Raw genomic sequence first — 13,622 nt, forward strand, 5'->3', positions numbered from 1 at the left:
AGTTTGGAGGTCCTGATGGTGAGCCCCAACTTCTGGGTCGGGTAGAAGATAGGCTGTGGCAACTTTGGGGAGCTCAGCTCAGACAGAATCTCTATACAAGTGAATACTTAGCTCTCCAATTGGAGCCCATTAAGTGCAGGCGCTGCAGCTGCTCCTGGAACACCGCCTCTACCAGCAGCTGGCTCGCAGAGGGTGTCCCTCAGGTCCCTCTGGCCTGAGCGGGAAGTACAACGCCATGGTGCTGGAGCTGCTCGGCCCAGCCTGGAGGACCTACTCCATCTGTGTGACCACACATTCCCGCTCAAGACTGTGCTCATGATCGTCATCCAGCTGATCACATGCATGGAGTATGTGCATACCAAGAGCCTCCAGCGGCGACATGAAGCCGGAGGACTTCCTGGTGGGGCGGCCGGGCAGCAAGCGTAGCACACCATCCACATCAGCGGCTTTGGCCTGGCCAAGGAGTATACGACCCCGGGACCAAGAAGCTCAACACCCCCCACCTCTCCCCCGCGAGCACAAAAGCCTGAAGGGCACAGTGCTCCATGAGCATCAATACACACCTGGGCAAGGAGCAGAGCACCCTGACGACCTGGAGGCGCTAGGCCACGTGTTCACGTGCTTCCTGCGTGGCAGCCTGCCCTGGCAGGGGCTCAGGGACATGCTCAAAGAGCGCTACCAGAAGATGGGGGACACCAAGCGGGCCGCGCCCATGGAGGTGCTCTGCGAGAGCCACCCAGAGGAGATGGCCATGTACCTGCGCTCTGTACCTACGGCGCCTGGACTTCTCCAAGAAGCCTGACTAGGGCTACCTGTGCAAGCTCTTCACAGACCTCTTCAACCGCAGCGGCTTCGAGTAAAAATGGGCGGGGAAGCCCCTGCCTACGCCCATTGGCACAGCTCGCACCCACCTGACTGGGCAAACGCAGCCTAGGGACAAAGCCCAGCAAAAACAGGCCCTGAATTCCAGCCACGAGAGCTGAATGCGGGCGGCCCCACTACTGGTCACTCCAACGCCCCATCACAGGGCCTACAGAGGTAGAGGTGGCGGATGACACCAAGTGCTGCTGCTTCTTCAAGAAGAGAAAGAGGAAGTCACTGCAGAGGCACCAGTGACCCTGGCTGTGGCTCCTACACCCTCCGCTGCGGTTCCTGGAGGGGCTCTCCCGGGTGGCTCACAGCCAAGGCATAGACTGTGGCCCGGAGCTGCTCACCCCCACGTGGGTTACTTCCTTCACATAAGACTTGGGCCGAAATTTCTTCACCTGTGTCTAGTTCTCCCTTCCAAGAGCATTAACTTTTTAAAACAAGGAAAAGAAAACACCGCCTGCCCTGCACCTTTGCCAGGTCTGCTGAAGTGAGTCGTGTGAGCTGGAGGTCCCGCGCTGTCCAGCTTGCCCGCCCCATTAGTGTCATAAAGTCTACCTCGTCCCCCCCCCCCCCCCACACCCCGCCTCCCCACCATCCAAAGGCCGTTTTCTCCAGGGGGCGCTGTGGGGCATTGCTGCCAGGGGCGAGCCCACCCTGGGCCTCCCTAAATCAAAGGGGAAGGCGCAGTGGGAGTGGCACCCCAACCAAAATTCTGCACTAAAGCTTGGGCGGCATGGCCCGCAGGTGTTCCTGCTGCACCTGCTCCTGGAGCCTGGGACAGCCACCTGTGTGGCCGCTGGGCCAGGGCTGTGCCTGGTGTGAAGGCGTCTTGTATCTGAGCCGCCAGAAATAAGAGCCTTAAAGCCCCGTCTCAGCCCACAGGAGTGGCAGAGGCAAGGCTGTCAGGGTCAGGTGGGCGGAGCCGTTGGGGCGTTGGTGGTGGTGTGTGCATCTCTAGGTGTTGCTTTACAAAGTGTAAAGAAATGGCACTTCTGTTTCTCTGATGCTTCGTGGAAGCCATAGAACTTAGGGGCTTTTAAAAAAAAATAAAGGAAAATGAAACAAACCCAAAAAATCAACAATATTTTAACAGTCGTAAGAATAATTATTCTCAACTCATTTAGTCCCATAACTATTTTTGTTTATCCTGATTATTTGCCAGTATTTTTTGAATTCAGTTATTCCTTGAAGTTCCATAAATTTCCATTCAGTTCAAAGATATGACCTGTTTAGAGGCTGCAGTTTAGAATAGGTCAGAGTCTTTTTCATAGATTTTTCTAAAGCTATAATATACCTGCAAATGCATGAGTAAAGCAATGACTGTCTATGAATAACAAAACTTAGAGTGGCATGGTTACAGATTTGATTACAATGAAATTGATAAAATTGCTTTTCTATAAGATATAACATTTAAAGACAATTTCTTGGTAAATAATAATTAATGTAAAATGACAGAGTACAATATAAAATCTATATATATTTAGATTCAATATATAATTTCAGCATATAAAGAACAAATAATATGTAAGATTTTAAAACGTGGCACATGGCTTACTGGAAGGGTGTATTGAGCATTGAAAATAATTCATAAACTCCCAAAAGGTGAAATGCAAATACCCAGAGTATGACTGGGTCACTGGCAGACGCCCTCCCCCCCCCCACCACCACACACACACTGCCACAGGGAACCATCACTTTGGCTTGCCTGGCATCCCTGACTGGACACCTGCTACCCCTGAGAGTTTTCTGTTTGAACTTGGCTCTGAATCTTTGCAAGTTCCTTTCTGGAGCAGACTGAAATTCCTATAACATTCATTTTAACAGAATGTATGTACATAAATAGAATGTAGTTATTATTAATTTTTTTACAAAGCTTCCCATGTAATTTCAAGTATATTAAAAAAGCCTAATTTAGTTTTAAAATATTTCTTTTAAGAAGAGAGAATAAGTCCTTGAGATATTCCAGGGCCCACTGGAATGACTCAAAGTCATCTCTTGGTTAAAAAGTCTTAAAATTTAAACTTTGGACAGATTGTCAAATATACTTAACCAAAAGATTATATCATAAGTTCTTTGTAAATCTAGGTAATAAACATATATTTTATGGTAATAACTCTAAAAGACATTAATCAAACTTAAACCAGTTTTAATATTAAAAAGTTTGTCCAGACCATAAAATTATGCTTAATTTATGTAAGTATTTAATTTTTTTTTTAAAAAATTAGGCCAATAGACCTAGCTGGTTTGGCTCAGTGGATAGAGCATAAGCCTACAGACTAAAGGGCCCCAGGTTTGATTCCAGTCAAGGGCACATTCCTGGGTTGCAGGCTCAATCCTCAGTAGGGGGTGTGCAGGAGGCAGACAATCAATGATTCTCTCTCGTCATTGATGTTTCTATCTCTCCCTCTTCTTTCCTCTCTGAAATCAATAAAAATATATTTTTAAAAAATTAGGCCAATAAAAGATTATATCCTAGTAATGTCATCCAGGCTGAAAATTTACCACACGTGATACACAGACAAACACTTACCACATAAGACCATACACATAAAGACCTTAACATAATTCAAATTACTAATTTTTGCAGAGAAAACTCAAGAAATTTTTTTATTAACTTAAAGTTTTCCAACTTTTATAACCTTCACATATTATAAACCTTCCTACATTTTTTCACAAACCTTCTTACCCATTCAGAAATAAATATCTTTAGAACTGTTAGGGTCGCCAAAGGAAGAATGCAGGAGGCCACAGTGGTGAGGGATTATGAATCTGTTAGGTCATCTGGAGACCAGATGGCTGAGTCCCGAACTGGCATCAGCACCCAGGGACGGGGAGACAGATTTTAAAGGACTCTAGACGGGCTTTTTATGGGTGGAAAATTCTCTGGGCAGGTATGGATCCTGGGAAGGTCCAGAGGAGAGAGATAATGGTCTTAGCAAGTGGAATGTGGTCTAAGCGGAAGGGAATGTCCCTTGGGAAGTGGCCTAAAAGTCGGTTCCCAGGGGAGAGGTATCAATTTAACTATTTGATCAAACCTATCAAGAACAAGTTATTTCCATCCTTTTCCCTAAAAAAATGAATCTCCATACCTCATGCCTTCTATTATCACAACCATATAATTTCTCCCAACTTAATTTGAACTTTCAATTCTTAGAAAGCCTCAGTTTTCAGTAATAACCAAAATAAAATAAATGACCAGCATTCTTTAGATTGACGTTTATGAACACATTTTAAACACACTCTCACTTTCAAGAAACACACCTTCAAGCACAAGACATTATATCAATAGCTCAAATAATTTTTACGGACTTTTGGGCAAAAAAGACAAAAGCAGGTGAATTTAAAGACTTATCTAGTGATCAATGTTTCAGTATTTCACGTTATTTCAAAATATCTAGAAATTCAATAACCTTAATTGAAATTTACTAATTTAGAAAGGAAAAGTTGAAATAAGTTAAGTGATTTGTTTAGGTGGCTATCTTCCAGAGATTGTATTTTAAAAATGGCCCAGACCAGAGTTCCTGGTATTTGCATCTCAAAGGTCCTGGGACTTTGGTTTTGGAAAACCAGTTATCTATGAGCATTTAAGCTGAACAGGGAAGGTTTGTGGGAATGTAAAAGGATTTAGTGGGTTTTGATATTCTGGAGCCACACACACCTCTCTGGCCCTTAAAGACTGCATAGTAAAGCAAGGACAGTACTTTAATTCCTCAAGGATTGGCAACTTTTTTTAAATGTTTCTTTTCATTTGAGTATCTTTCTCTGAGGTTCTGTCGCAATTACAGAGATATCTAGTTTACAGGTAACGTATAGTTTGCATGTATGGAAAAGACATATTAATCTAAGGCCTCATTCTCCATTCACTTCTCTGGGAATGTGAAAACAAGTTTAGCTGCAGGGTAGCATTACACTTAATGGTGCCATTAACTGGCCAAACCTCTCCATTGTCCACTTTATAGTGGGGCCAGGCTATGTTGCAAAAAAAGATTAGCCTTTTTACTTGAGGGACCACATGTCAAATTTCTCCCAGTTGAAGAGTTCATACCCCAAAAGAAAAGGGGATTCTCAAGGCCCTGTGGCCTGGTTCCCCATCTACAGAGGCATGTGTAGCAAGCAGAGAGTTAGGCATCTCTGCAAGTCTCTGGGCTGTTTGGGCCATTCTGAGTAGGCGGATCCCCTGTTAAGCCTCCTCTCAGGCTCTCATGGAAGTTAATGAAGAAAAGATGATTGGTAAACGTTCAGTCAGTCTCAAGATTATTTCCTCTTGGGAGTTTCCTTTGAAATCACCATTTTCCCCTTTTGGTTCAGTATCTGATTCGTTTAGTTCTAAATACATATTACCCTTCTGAAAAAAAATATATGGGCATCACTGATTTTAAAATCTCTACCTTCGTGAGAAACACGCTCACCTGTCCAAAGTCAAATAATGGTCTCGGAAACACGAAGCATAGCGAAAGCAAAACTTTTAATGTCAGTCTTGCAAGATCAGGTGTCTGATGGGCAGGCAAGCCCAAAGTGATTACAACCAGCATTATATTCCCTAGTGCACAGGTCCCCTCCCCCGTTCCTCATTGGCTGAGTGCTATGGGGTGTACAGCCTTTCTCAAAGGTCGCTTAGGTTCTATTACTTCCTATTGGGTTATTTAAAAGTGGGCTGTGGGCTTTTTAGTTGTCTCCACATCCCTTTTCTCTTTGTGGTGGAAAGATCTTCCTGGGGTAGGTACCTTCTGACAGGCATCCAGTCTTTACACACTTCCTCCTTTTATTGTAATCTATCCTATCTACCCTCCCCCATATCCTGTCTGTTACAGGGACTTTGCAGTTGCATTAACTAGTTAAGCAAAAAAGGCTCTTAATATTTTTCCATTTAGGATGAGATATGTTGAAAATGGACCACTGAGGCTTATTGCTAACTCCTCTTTTCTTTTTACTTTTACTGGTCTTATTCTCACTCTTGTATTTTTCATTTTTCAAATTGCTCAAGAATCTGTTGACTTTCTTTATCATAGGAGAGTGAGTCTAATTTGGTTTCTAATAATAACAGGTTATTCTTCTGGTAGGTCATGGGCATTTGCTTGTTAATAGCTGCCTCAATTAGTCTCTGTGCTAATCCTCTCACACAGGGATAATAGAACACCCTACCGCTGTCAGGACTCCTGCTGCAATGATGAGAGATGTAAGAATCGAGGCCATTAAGCCTTTCCATTTTCAAAACTATTTTTCCAACCATCCTGTGAAGGGGTCATCAATGCTGGCATTTTCAGCCAGTTCATTAGCCAAAGTCATCAGTCCCTGGAATGCCTTTGTGATGGTGCCATTGGGAGCTGTGCTATTGGGAATGAAGATACAACATTTTCTTCCTATCATAACACAAATCCCCCCCTTTTTCTGCTAGTATCATGTTTAGTGCTATTCTGTTTTCCCAAGCCATCTGGCTAGTGGCATCCAACTGACTAGCTACCTCCTGAAGGGCATCCTGGTGTAATTGATAAACCTCTGCTGATTATAATAGATGTAGTTAATCCAGTCTACGTTTTTATTAATAGTGGATCACCAGAAGAGCGCAGACTCAAATCCAGCAGCTATTTGATTCCGGGCCTTAAATTCATTAGGGACCCCCTCAGGACTCCTATTGAATCAATATAAATATTGGAGTCCAAAGATCCTGCTGCTGCTCTTCGTGTCCTGACTATTCTGTCTGGATTCTCGGTGGAATGCCGGGGTGAATGGTATAGCCAATTGAACTAAGGCACACGTCCCAGTCCAATTGGATGCTGTGCGTTACAGAGGTTCCCTTTCCCACAATACCACCGGACATGTGCCCGGGTGTGCGAAGAGCAGAGTAATTGCTAGCGCTTGGCCCATCGGTGACGTTTAGTAAGACATTGGTGCAAGTCATCAGTTCTGCCATGGGTCTAGTGAATTTTGCCCCCTGCCTAGAGAGGCAAGAAGAATAGTTCACATTCCCTATAGAGAAAGAGGGGATGGCCTTAGGGTCTGATCTTTGCAAAGTGGGAAAGAGCAAAGACAGACACCTACAGGTCTCATTTCCCCATGCATCCTTGTCTTGGTACAGGGCCGGCATGCAATACATTCCTTCAGGATCAGTATCCCATCCGAGGGGAAAGGGAACCACCTGTGGTTGTGGCCGTCCTGCAGCACATGCAAAGCAATCGCTCTTGTTAAGAGCCTGGACCATAAACTTAACCTATTCAACCCAGGCATTCATATCACCATACCCAGTTTCTATTTTAAGTCTGCCTTAAGTCTGTGACTTCAATTATTTTTACTCTCTTCGGATCATTTTTCTAGCATCTCAGGACCCTTCGTGGGGTCGAGTTGTGTTTTTACCTGTAGAGAGTGTAGTTGTGTTAACTATTAATCTGAGAGCTAGTCTCTCTAGGGGGTCTTTTCCTGAGCCTAAACCATATACTCTAGTGACTACCTCAGGTGACTGAGTCATGCCAGCTGGATCATTGATAGTTATGAGTATAGAGTTGCACTCCAAATTTTTGCAGTTGTCCAGTGGGATACCTTTGGATAGAGGTTATAACTTAACCTTAAGGGGTTTCTAAGAATGAGATACCCACGAGTCTCTTACTATCCACCCCTGGTATTGTTATCTACCATAGATCATTCCAGTTGGGGCAGGGACCTGTGTGATGTATCCATTTCCTGGTTTAGGACAGAGGTACTTGTTCTCTCCCAAGAGTTGCCTTTGACTTTCTAACTTCCCACAGGGTAAGACCTGACAGGCATCAAACTTGATAGTTTGAGGTGATGGGGTCCTAGTTATATTTATTACTAATTTAACTGGTTGATTAAAGCTTGTACTTGGGGCAACAACATATCCAAGCCAAAGTAATCTGTAGAGGGAGAGCCAGGCCATGATTAGGGGGGGTTAGTGTGTTTCTTTTCTTAGGACTATCTTTAAAGGTTTTTCTGTTGACTCTACTATTTTCCATTGATATCTTTCTCCCTCTGCAGAGTCTCTTTTACCAGTCCCTTGACCCAAGTGTAGTGTGTGTAGACCCTTTCTGGGCTGTCTGTATGGCAGTTTCAGTAGTCAGGAGCACTTGGTAGGGGCCTTCCCAACTGAGTTAGAGCTTGTCCTCCTTCCAGGTCTTGATCAGCACCAGGTCACCAGGATGGACATGATGAACTGTGAATTTGAGAGGCAGGGTCTGGGCGAGGAGTCCTCTGAGCCTGAGCGATGACAGGGTAGGAGATATGGCCAATATATATTTCTTCAAAAGTTGATCTTTAGTGTCCATGGTAGGAAGGTCAACAGTCCTGCCAAATATGGAAGCCCGTATAACATTTCATAGGGGACAATCCCCATCTTTCCTTGGAGCTGTTCTAATCCTAAGGAGAGCTGTTGGGAGACATTTGGTCCAGGGCAATTTGGTTTCTAGGATCAGTTTCATAATTTGTTTCTTAAGGGTCTGATTCTTTCTTTCCACCTTTCCCGAGGAAGGGGTGCCAGGGAGTGTGATGGTCCCAAATAATGTCTAACCCTTCCGTTATTTCCTTCAACACCTTTGAAGTGAAGTGACTCCCGTTGTTTGAGTCGACATTTTCCATCAGACCGAACGTAGGTACAATCTGCTCTGAGACTACTTTGATGACTCTCCTTGCTGTGGCAGTTGAGAAGGCCTCCACCCAGCCAGAGACGGGATCCACTATTACCATTAGGCATCTTTGTAGTCCCACCCTAGCAGCTCTGTGAAGTCTACCTGAATGCTCTGAAATGGTCTCAACCTGGGTGGTCTCTCCCTTTCATCTGTCTCCTTACCACTTTTTCATTTATTCTTCGGCAAGCCACACATCCCCCACATACCTGTTTAGCAATTGTATAAATACTCACTATGGGGGCCCTGACCTAAGTACGCCAGAGGTTCAAGGTCTCCTGGCCATGCACATGTGTTACTAGGTGAAAGGCCCCTTTGCCCTACATATGTGCGAGGGCAATAACTCAGCAATAGCACTATATGTACTGTACAAGCTCACCCTTATATAACCTGTTTATATTAAAACTAGAGGCCTGTTGCACAATATTTGTGCAAGAATAGGCCTTCCTTCGCCTGGCTTCACTCCCAGCTGTCCAGGAACTGGAAAGTCCTCGCTTCTGACTGGAGCACCACTCCTGTAGCTCCCTCCACCGTCCCCTTCCCCCTCATAGCAGGCGTCCTGCCCCTCCCGGCCGCTCCACGCCTGCATATGCAAATTAACCCACCATCTTTGTTGGGTTAATTTACATACTCACTCTGGTTGGCTGTGGATGTAGCGGAGGTACGGTCAATTTACATGTTTGTCTATTATTATTTATATTAAAATAACATGAGCATCACAAATTGGCATGAAGCCTCTTTTGTTTAAGCATATATATAAATTGCCACTGACCTGCCAGTTGCTGGCTGCTTTGTTCATAATAAAGCATGTCCCACATACCTGTTATTACCATGTGTTTTTCCAATTCCCTGCACCCAGAAGGGTCAATCCTTGGGTAAGGAGCTTGCCCCTAACACTTGGTGTAGTCAGCAGGATTCTGGGGTAAGTACCCTGTCTAACCCATCATCAGAGGGCATGTGGCCTCCAGTCAGGTTGTGGTATCTGGTAACAGTGGTCCTGATGCCTTGGAGCCCCCAGAGGACTGTGAGCAGGTTAAGGTAACACCGGAGGCATTAGAGAAGACTTTGTCATCCTTGATGGCCTGGATTCCCAAAGACCAGCAGGAGGCTGCCAGGCAGGTAGCCAGGTTGCTCCTAATGGCCTTGAAACTGAAACACCTCAGGAAGGAGACCTTGTAGGCCCAGGTATGCATCTTAGAGCAGGAGGGAGCCTCCTGGGACAGGAGGGACCTGGAGAAGTAGAGCCAACCAACAGCTTGAAGGACAGTGTTACCGCTGGTGCAGTGGCTCCTGCTTTGCATGCATGATGGATCATGAAGAGGCGTCTAAAACATGATCAGCCTGTGGCCCCAGGAGGTGGGGCTCGAGGGCTGCCCACAGTTACAGAATTAACAACATACACCTCCTATACCCCCACAGAACTGATAATTAGAAAAACAAAGCCACAGAGGCCCAGGGAGCCAATTTGGCATGGCTCCTAAAGTTATAAAATAACTAGAGGCCCGGTGCATGAAATTCACACACTGGGTCGGGGGCTGGGGGGGTCCCTCAGCCCAGCCTGCCCCCTCTCACAGTCCAGGAGCCCTCAGGGATGTCCTACTGATGGCTCCCCATGAGGAGCAGGCCTAAGCTGCAGTCTGGCCATGGTGGCTCAGAGCAGGTACCTCTGTGTGTGTCCGCTGGGGACCCGGTCCCAGACGTGCTGCAGCAGCTCGGAGCAGGCACCCCTGAATGTGTCCGCTGGGGCTGGGGGCGGCACGCAGTCCCGTCCTGCCCATCTGTGCATGCAGCCTCCTCCTGAGCCGGTCATAACGCCTTAAGGTGTCCTGGCTAATTTGCATATTACCTCTTTATATATATACTAGAGGCCCAGTGCACAAAATTCAGCCCAGCCTGCACCCTCTCCAATCTGGGACCACTCTCACAATCCAGGACTGCTGGCTCCCAACTGCTCGCCTGCCTGCCTTCCTGATTGCCCCTAACTGCTTCTGCCTGCCAGCCTGATCACCCCCTAACCACTCCCCTGCCAGCCTGATTGATGCCTAACTGCTCCCCTGCCAGCCTGTTTTCCCCTAACTGCCCTCCCCTACAGACCTGGTCACCCCTCACTGCCCTCCCTTGCAGGCCTGGTACCCGCCCAACTGCTCTCCCCTGCAGGCCTGGGTCCCCCCCAACTTCCCTCCTCTGCAGGCCTGGTCGCCCCCAACTTCCCTCCTCTGCTGGCCTGGTCACCCCTAACTGCCCTCCCCTACAGGCTTGATCGCCCCCAACTGCCCTCCCTTGCAGGCCTGGTCCCTCCCAACTGCCCTCCCCTGCTGTCCTGATTGCCCACAACTGCCCTCCCTTACAGGCCTGGTTCCTCCCAACTGCCCTCCCCTGCTGGCCATCTTGTGGTGGCCATCTTGTGTCTACATGGGGGCAGCCATCTTGTGTGTTGGAGTGATGGTCAACTTGCATATTACTCTTTTATTAGATAGGATTATTAGATTGGATAGTGGCCTGGTGCACAGGTGGGGGCCAGCTGGTTTGCCCTGAAGGGTGTCCTGGATCAGGGTGGGGGTTCCCTTGGGGCGTGGGGTGGCCTGGGCGAGAGGCTTATGGTGGTTTGCAGGCCGGCCATGCCCCCCGGCGACCCAAGTGGGGGCCCTGGTATCTGGGAATTATTTATCTTCTATAATTGAAACTTTGTAGCCTTGAACAGAGCCAAGTCTCCTGCTCGCTCCGTGGCCACAGCCATTTTTTTTGGGATTTATTTATCTTCTATAATTGAAACTTTGTAGCCTTGAGTGGAGGCCTGGGCCTGCCAGGGTGTGCAGAAAGCTTGGCTTTCTCCATTCCTGGGGAAACCCAAGCCTCCTGCTCACTCCGTGGCCACAGCCATCTTGGTTGGGTTAATTTGCATACTCGCTCCTGATTGGCTGGTGGGCGTGGCTTGTGGGTGTAGCAGCATGATGGTTAATTTGGATATTACTGTTTTATTAGATAAGACAGGTGGTACAAATAGTTTGCATCTGTCTTCACCCAAGATGGAAAAATTATCCTCCATAATGACCCATTCTTCTCTGCGACAGTGACTGCAGATCAGTCCCCGTTTAAGAGCTGGACAGGGAGACTGCTCCCTGATGGACTGGTTAATAGCGATGTCTTGAAACATTTGGCAAAATGCAGGAAAATTGCCCCAAAGTGTAAATAAATGGATTACTACATAAAGTTAATACAAGTAATATGGAAAATGGACATGAGACAAGCCATATTTAACTTAAATACTTGTGATACTAATGATAAACGTTTTACAACACATATAAAAGAGTTAATTCTCCCTGCAGCCCCTCCAGTGGCACTCAACTCGTTAGCAGCCATTTTGACCCCTTTCATAGTCCACTATATACATGAAGTCACTACGGCCATGGCCAAGTTGGGGTACATGACAGTCAAACAGCAGCAACAAAAAATAACAAGACCCATAACTATACAGAAGCCTAAAGTACCTAAGGAGGTGCCTAAGACCTTAGACTTGAAATCCAAAAAACGGTGGGGACAAAGCCTATAAAAATCTCCCACACACAAATATGGATAGACCTGCTGGCTATAAAAATTAAAAAAGTAAAAATAAATCAGCAGCCCAATGACGTGCTGCTGGCCCTATGAAGATAATTACTAATAGAACAACACTTCCAAAAGGTGCCAAAAAAGGCAGTTCCCTTATATCAATACACCTCCAGGACTACTTAGACTCCCCTGAGGAGGAGGAATTTAATCTCCCAGACTAAAAAACAGGCTAAAAAAAAAAAAAAAAAAACAATAAGGAGGGAATCCAAAGGACTGAAGGCCACATGTTAAACTCACTATCTAATGGTCTCCCCACAACATACAACATATATTGACACTAATAAATACTAATACAGACTACAGTTTACTATATGGTAACCCAAACAAATATATGGGCCCAGTGCCTCATATAGACAAATACAAAAGCAGAACTGTCCAATTACAATAAGCAACTTTAACACTGGGTATTGGCTGCCTCCACCTGAAGGCCTATCCTATATAATAAAAGGCTAATATGCAAATTGACCTAATGGTGGCACGACTGGTCACTATGACATTCACTGACCACCAGGGGGCAAACAGTCAATGCAGGAGCTGTCCCCTGGTGGTCAGTGTACTCCCACAGGAGAAGCGCCACTCAGCCACAAGCCGGGCTCACGGCTGGTGAGCGCAGCGAGGTGGCGGGAGCCTCTCCCACTCTGCGGCAGCACTTAGGCAGGGAGCGGGACTAAGCCATCAGTCAGACATTCCCTCAGGACTCCTGGACTGCGAGAGGGTGCAGGACAGGTTGAGGGACCCCCCACTCCCAAGTGCACAAATTTTGTGCACTGGGCCTCTAGTACTATATATATCTCCCATACCCAAATACATCTTAAAAATAAACATATTTTAAAAATTAACAGTTACAACAACCCAAAATAAATTCCACTTGTGGGTACATATAATAAAGTCCATCACAAAAGGGCACCCTCATCACATAACCATAAAACTGCCTAACCCCTGCCGGGTAGTGCGGGTGCGACAATACCATCTCCCAGAAAGTTACAAAAAAATCAGACAGACAATATTACAACTAAAAAAAATATATATATATCATTTGGCCCACACACAGCCCATACAATTCTCCAACATAACCAGTAAAAGTCCTAACAGCACCTAACAAACGACCATAAATTACAAAAAAACTAAATAAAATGACACCCCCATTTAACCCCACAATGCCAGCTATTACGAATCTCATGGACCGCCTAACTCTGTCGTTAGGATGACACCACTATATAATAAATTTGACTAATCCTTTCTTTTCCATAAATACAGCTCTGAAAAGTCAAAAAATATTTATTTTCATATGAAAAGGTCAACAATGGACTTTTGTTATTCTCCCTCAAAAATATTTACACAGCCCTATTATCTATCATGGCCTGATGGCCCAAAATTTAGACATCTGGGCCAAGCCTCTCACAGTGGTAATATTTCATTATATTAATAACTAGTGGGCCGGTGCATGAAATTTGTGCACGGGGCGGGGAGTGTCCCTCAGCCTGGCCTGCACCCTCTCCAATCTGGGGCCCC

The 13,622-nt window shown here is 45.9% G+C and overlaps 1 pseudogene across 1 annotated transcript; it reads left to right on the forward strand.

Annotated features, from left to right (window-relative positions):
- Positions 1-235: 235 nt before the first annotated feature.
- Positions 236-1,116, forward strand: LOC308256618 (casein kinase I-like; annotated as a pseudogene). Its single transcript has one exon. The product of its transcript is annotated as a casein kinase I-like (transcript).
- The last annotated feature ends 12,506 nt before the right edge of the window (positions 1,117-13,622 follow it).

Source organism: Plecotus auritus (genome assembly GCF_963455305.1).
Source record: "Plecotus auritus genome assembly, chromosome: 8".
Taxonomy (NCBI): Eukaryota; Metazoa; Chordata; class Mammalia; order Chiroptera; family Vespertilionidae; genus Plecotus; species Plecotus auritus.